The sequence below is a fragment of the Astatotilapia calliptera genome, chromosome 9 (genome assembly GCF_900246225.1).
Source record: "Astatotilapia calliptera chromosome 9, fAstCal1.2, whole genome shotgun sequence".
Taxonomy (NCBI): domain Eukaryota; kingdom Metazoa; phylum Chordata; class Actinopteri; order Cichliformes; family Cichlidae; genus Astatotilapia; species Astatotilapia calliptera.
Window position 1 is genome coordinate 2632848 of NC_039310.1, and position 7553 is coordinate 2640400.

Consider the following 7553-nt stretch of genomic DNA (forward strand, 5'->3'; position numbering starts at 1 on the left):
AACCAGAAAACATCTCTCCGAGTGTGAGTCCTCTATAAAGAGTAGCCTTTCCTTATCGCCAGCACTCGCAGCCGCTACGGAACGCTGACGGGCTCGCTTACCTGCAAAGGTGGCACGGCGCTGTCACGCTGACAGTAAAAACACAGGCCCTTTCCGCGGTGCCGCCATCCCAGCCACCATCGATGAGTCAGAGGCCCCCGAGAGAATGCATCTGTCCATCAGATGGACAATAACTTTCTCAGCATGACAACGTTCTCAAACACAGTGCCAATTCAGTAAAAGCGTACCAGGATTTAAAAAACAGAAACACACACATACACATTTAAACGGCATCAGTCATGTACTGGCCTCCTCAGAACTTGGTACTCAACATTATTGAAGTCGTGTGTGATCATTCTGACAGCAAACAGAACGAAAAATGATCAACCTCAAATAAGAGCTTTGCAATGTTGATTTAAATACTGGATATTGACTTACAAGCTCAGTGCAAACTCTTTTCATATTTTGGTGATAAATCATTGTATGTATTTTCAATTTTCCTACCAAAACCGGGAATTGGTGACTGTGTTGTTGTTTTCATTTGTTCTAAATTCTACTAATTAAATGTAAAGATACATTTTATTTATTTATTTTATTTTTATTTTTTTTGCCTGTCCCGTTTGGATCTTTAGCCATCAGAATTGTTGTCTGAAGGCCGAGAAAGATGCCAAGTGGATTTACTTTACCAAGTGGATCAGCATGGCCTTGCCATATTGGTTCTTTAATATAACTATGTATTTATTTTATTTGATTTTCGGTTGTTACAGATGGGACAGACATGACTGGGGGATAGGACAGGGAGAAAGAATGAAAGAAAGAGAGGGAGAGAAAGAAAGAAAAATAGAGGGGAGAAGAGAAAAAAAAAGAAAAACAAACAAAACACCTGGATCACCTGTATGGAGATTAAAAAAAAAAAACAGACGAGAAAGCAAACAAAAAAGAGCAACATAATAAACACAACACCATCACAATCAACTAGCTAACAGTAGATAACAGTAGATACTAAATATTACATGTTATTGTGCAGCACGCAAGATTGACGGTGCACAATGTGCTTTGAGGGAGCAGCCAAGAAAGGCCTAGATTGTGTCTGTGGACACCCGTGTGTACATCTGTGTGCACACCTGTGTGGATGAGCACGCTTGTATTCGGGCCACAGGCGCCAGGCCCTACCAATCTGCCACCAGGAGTGAGTCAGTACTTACATGAGTACCCAGCCCCAGACACCAAGAACCACCAACACACTAACGTCTGAGGGCATCAGCCACCGGCAGGGAGTATGGTGAGGGGAGGCAGGCCTCCATACCTCGGAGAGCCTGAGATGTTCCCAGAGAGGTGGAGTCTAAGACCCAACCTGATGCAGACGAACAGGCACACGCAGACACAAACGTGCATTCCCACCCCCATATACACAAACAAATACTCGGCACTCACCCGACGTGTAGACAGACACAAATAGACACTGTACACACCTTCACACTCCCCAAACATACTCTATATCTCAGGTCCAGGTACCTCCGCCCTCAGAGGGGCAAACCGTTCCTAGACCCAGGAGATGTAACCCTTCTCCCTGGGGTAGAGGCAAGCAGACCGCCTCCTTATCTGCAGTGGCAGGGAGGCTGAACAGGGCTGAGTGAAGACCCCAAGCCTCCCTCCACCCACTCATATGTAGAATTGCTGCATGCTGTTCTAAAGTGCATTTAAAACACAGGAGGGCATGGTGCTTCCTGCCAGAGAGCAGCACGGCTCCTCCCGAAAACCCTCAGTGTAAAGATACATTTTAAATGTAGCTCATTGCCAAATTGTCTGTGATGTGTAGATACAAATCTGGTTCATCGCTTGGTTTAGGTGTCTTTTTTATGCTCGAATAATTAATATGTCAGTGTTAAGTAATAATAATAATAATAATAATAATGGATTGGATTTATATAGCGCTTTTCAAGGCACCCAAAGTGCTTTACAATGCCATTCACTCTCACATTCACAGACTGGTGGAGGCAGCTACAGTTGCACGTGTCAAAGATGGATTTTTCCATATTTCATTTACCCCAAGCATGTTTTCATTAACCTTATATACTGACTGCTAATCATAAACATATGGTCTATCACGTCACAAGACCTCTGGGACTCAATGCATAAGCTGAGCTCACAGTGTAGCCACAGACAGAAATCTGAGAAACATCTCTAAATAGGATTAATTGCTTGCCTTGTTAATTCTCATTACATTATTATTGATTATGAAAACTTAATCACATAATGGAAAACTGAATGTTGAAACAAGATACACAGATGGAATGATGTGGAGTTCGTATAAAGACAGGGAACAAATAGCATCACATGAAATCCCATTTCCTGTGACTTCAGTGGGAGCAACTACAGATAATCAATGAAATAGATGAGGCTAACAATGAGTCAAACAAGCTATGGCCATAGTCAAGAAAATCAATACATCATAATATACAGAAGATGGGAAGGTGTGAGGAAGCAGTGGCCAACTCCCTCATCCTCTTTACCTGGATTAGTAATTGCATATTGTCAATATGATGCGCTCAAATTTTCAGAGTGCAAAAAGAATAACAAAGCAGCTTCATGCTTAAAGCTTGGACAAAAATTCTCATTCAGGAAACCCTTATTACTGTTTTCTAGAAATGAATAAACAAAAATGAAAATATCAGAAATATAAAATAAGCATAGCCTGTTCTGGTCTATAAACCATTATTAATGGTTTATTATGCATTAGTTAAGGGTGAGAAAGAGAAAAAAACTGACCGGTTTCTTGCCATATAGTGAGCCAAATGTGTTCACCTATATATTTCATCTAGAGTTGCTATATTAAACATTTCAGACTAAGTTACTATAGTTACTATCCTGTAAGCACAATCAGCATTTGTAAACATATTTTTTAATCATATAAAATTGTACTTCAGAAATGCATTATTAATATCCACAACTATCAATCGGAGCTTTGTTGTAAAGTGTAAAGCATAAAACCATTTATTAATGAATAATAAATATTTATAAATACCAGATGGGAGCCTTATTGTAAAGTGTAAAGCATAATAATAATAATAATAATGGATTGGATTTATATAGCGCTTTTCAAGGCACCCAAAGCGCTTTACAATACCACTATTCATTCACTCTCACATCCACACACTGGTGGAGGCAGCTACAGTTGTAGCCACAGCTGCCCTGGGGCAGACTGACAGAAGCGAGGCTGCCATATCGCGCCATCGGCCCCTCTGGCCAACACCAGTAGGCAGTAGGGTAAAGTGTCTTGCCCAAGGACACAACGACCAGGACAGAGAGCCCAGGGATCAAACCGGCGACCTTCCGGTTACAGATGCGATTCCCAACCCCCTGAGCCACGATCACCCTAACCATAACATAACACCATTTATTAATGACAAATAAACATTTATAAATGCCAAATGGGAGCCTTATTGTAAAGTGTAAAGCATAAAACCAGTTATTAATGAATAATAAATATTTATAAATGCCAAATTGGAGCCTTATTGTAAAGTTTAAAACATGACACCATTTATTTATGACTAATAAACATTTATAAATGCCAAATGGGAGCCTTATTGTAAAGTGTAAAGCATAAAACCATTTATTAATGAATAATAAATATTTATAAATGACAAATGGGAGCCTTATTGTAAAGTTTAAAACATGTCAACATTTATTTATGATCAACAAACATTTCTAAGTATTACTGGGCATTACTATAAAAAGTATAAAGCACCAACAGTTATTTAGCATTGCTAAACTTATATACAAGCCTTTTAAAGATAGCTAAAACTATATTAAGGAAACAAATCCCATCCCTAAATTCACCACTGGCATAAAACAAAGGAAAATTATAATAATTATAATATAATAAATTATTATACCTTAACTGAAACTGCACAGCTGTATTATTTACTCTACACACATTTATACAAATTAAAACTTTAAAAAAAAACCAATAAAATAAACTAACAGGTAAATCTCTTAGTTGTGTGGAAACTCAACACATATGTGAACAGATCTTTGAAAAATGATTGGTTTTGCAGATCTTTTCTTCAGTTCAATATGCTCAAAAAAACAAAACCACTTAGAACAAATTAGGGTTTCAGACAGATTTCCCTCTTCGAATTGGAAGCAAAGTACCAGCGGCCTTCATACTTTCTATTTTGTTTTTTACTTCATCACTGCTTTGAATTGCAGCCTCACATCGCTTAGCAAAAGCTAGTACCGTCTCTCCACTAGGCTTGTTAGACAGTAGCTCCTGGTACACATTGGGGACCGCAATAGCAAGCTCCCCAACTGATGAAGTGGACACAGCAGTGTTCCTGTCGAGCCCATGCTTCTGAAAAGCTTTGGTCATGGTCTTCGTCTTTGGAAATGTCTTGAGGAGGGATTTGTATCACTGCACAATGTCATTTGGCATTTGAACTGAAAATGAAAACAAAGCAAATAATTAGAAAAGCAAATGCTCAAAGCATATTAATCCATGCATATATATATATATATATATATATATATATATATATATATATATATGACATAGCGAACACAGAGTAGTTTTTAGAACAAATTACAATCATAATACTATCTTTTATGTCACATTTATAGTATCCTCTTCTGTAAAATCTTCTCTTCCAAAATCTTTTGCTCACCACGCTGCCGGAGCTTCTTCTGCTCCTTCTTGGGTTTCTTGGCTCTTGAATGCTTTTTCTTGTATTTGTGCTTTCGCTTCTTTGGGGATGAAGATGAGGATGACCACACAGACGATACAGATGAAGATGCGAAAGATGAATCTGAGTTTTCAGAAGCCTTCGAGGAAAATGGATCATTGAATGGTTCGTCTTTAGGTTGCTCTGCAGGATGCAAACAACAAAATGGCTGGTTTTAGAAACAAGAAACAAGTCCCCTGTTTTTCAATTACACAATTGATGATTTAGTAAGCTTATGTGCTTAAAGAGAATGAGGATTTCGTTAAAGAAAATCTCATCATGTGAATAAGGTGTACATATATATATACATATATATATACACATACACACATATATATATATATATATATGTGTGGTGAGGACTGGTGAGTGTCAGCACCACAGTCCAGGATGAGACAACGAACATCCAAGAATACATTGGGAAGATGGCCCCAACTGACCGAGTGCTCAGTGAATACCTCAGGCAGCAGAAACCCAAGAAAGAGGAGGGAGATGAGGAAACATCATGGAAGGACAGGCCCCTGCACGGTATGTACCACCGGCAGATAGAGGAGGTGGCTGATATCCAGAAATCCTACCAGTGGCTGGACAAAGCTGGACTGAAAGACAGCACAGAGGCACTAATCATGGCAGCACAAGAACAAGCTCTGAGTACAAGATCCATAGAGGCTGGGGTCTATCACACCAGGCAAGACCCCAGGTGCAGGCTGTGTAAAGATGCCCCAGAGACAATCCAGGACATAACAGCAGGGTGCAAGATGCTAGCAGGAAAGGCATACATGGAACGCCATAACCAAGTGGCCGGCATAGTGTACAGGAACCTCTGTGTCGAGTATAACCTGGAAGTCCCGAGGTCAAAATGGGAGATGCCCCCAAGGGTGGTGGAGAATGACCGAGCTAAGATCCTGTGGGACTTCCAGATACAGACGGACAAAATGGTGGTGGCTAACCAACCGGACATAGTGGTGGTAGACAAACAGAAGAAGATGGCCATAGTGATCGATGTAGCGGTTCCGAATGACAGCAATATCAGGAAGAAGGAACACGAGAAGCTGGAGAAATACCAAGGTCTCAGAGAAGAGCTCGAGAGGATGTGGAGGGTGAAGGTAACGGTGGTCCCCGTGGTAATCGGAGCACTAGGTGCTGTGACTCCCAAGCTAGGCGAGTGGCTCCAGCAGATCCCGGGAACAACATTGGAGATCTCTGTCCAGAAGAGTGCAGTGCTGGGAACGAAGGGAGGAGTTGGACCAGGAGGAACCCATGCAGTTGGGGCACTCCCGGGTTAGCGCCACTGAGCGCCATCGCCGTTTGGTTTCGGGTGAGTGCTTGTTTTGTGGCAAGACAGGCCATTTCGTGGCAACCTGCCCGTTGCGATCAAAAGGGCGCGCCCGCCAGTAAAGGCAGGAATACTGGTGGGCGGGCTCTCTCAAGATTCTCCTCCACGTCTTCTGCTGCCAGCCAAGATAACTAAGCAAACCATGACACACTCTCTCTCCGCTTTAATAGACTCTGGCGCCGAACAAAACTTCATTGACTCACACCTCGCCAAACGCTTAAACTTGGTCTCCGACCCGTTGCCACACCCCCTTCGTGTTTCTGCTTTGTCGGGGCAGCGCCTACCAGACATCACTCATGTTACGGAGCCGGTTACCCTCACGTTATCTGGCAATCATTCTGAGACAATCAGCCTTTTTGTGTTTCAGGCTCCGCACGCCCCCCTGGTTTTGGGCCACCCCTGGTTGCAGCAACACAATCCGCGCATAAATTGGAAGAGGGGGGTGCGTGTCTGGGTGGGGGTAGGAGTGTCATATGAACTGTCTTAGATCAGCCCCTCCCCTCGCCTCTACTGTCGAACCGCCCCCGGCTTTGGAACCACCGGACCTCTCCTCTGTGCCGCCAGTTTATCACGACTTGGCCGAGGTGTTTTGCAAAGACAGGGCGAGGTCGTTACCCCCCCACCGGCCGTACGACTGCACCATTGAATTGCTTCCTGGGGCTCCATTACCTACGAGCCGCTTGTACAGCATCTCGCGGCCTGAGCGGGAAGCAATGGAGACTTACATCTCAGAATCCTTGGCTGCTGGCATAATACGCCCTTCCTTGTCCCCGGTAGGGGCTGGTTTTTTCTTTGTTGAGAAGAAGGACAAATCGCTACGTCCTTGCATTGATTACCGGGGGCTGAACAAAATTACAGTCAGGAATAAATATCCTCTCCCGCTTCTCTCATCTGCATTCGAACTCCTTCACGGGGCCACCATGTTCAGCAAACTGGACCTCCGAAATGCATATCACCTGGTCAGACTCCGAGACGGCGATGAGTGGAAAACCGCTTTTAACACACACCTCGGTCATTTCGAGTACCTGGTGATGCCTTTCGGGCTAACCAACGCCCCAGCCATCTTCCAAGCGTTGGTTAACGACGTGCTCCGTGATTTCCTAGATCGGTTCGTTTTCGTCTATCTGGACGACATCCTGATTTTCTCTAAGACTGAAACCGAACATGTAACCCATGTAAAACAGGTCCTGCAGCGGCTGCTGGAGAACAGACTCTTTGTAAAGGGGGAGAAATGTGAATTCCACGTTCAAACAGTGGCGTTCCTGGGTTACATAATTGACCAGGGTAACCTCAAACCGGATCCGGCCAAGATCAAAGCTGTTGTGGAATGGCCGGAACCAACTGATCGCCGTCAGCTTCAGCAGTTCCTCGGCTTTGCCAACTTTTATCGCCGGTTCATTAGGGACTTCAGTAAAATCGCTCTGCCTTTGACCCACTTAACCTCTCCTAAGTTCTCT

At 43.1% G+C, this 7553-nt stretch overlaps 1 pseudogene; it reads right to left on the reverse strand.

Annotated features, from left to right (window-relative positions):
- Nucleotides 1-4156: 4156 nt before the first annotated feature.
- Nucleotides 4157-6387, reverse strand: LOC113029853 (coiled-coil domain-containing protein 106-like; annotated as a pseudogene).
- Nucleotides 6388-7553: the final 1166 nt, after the last annotated feature.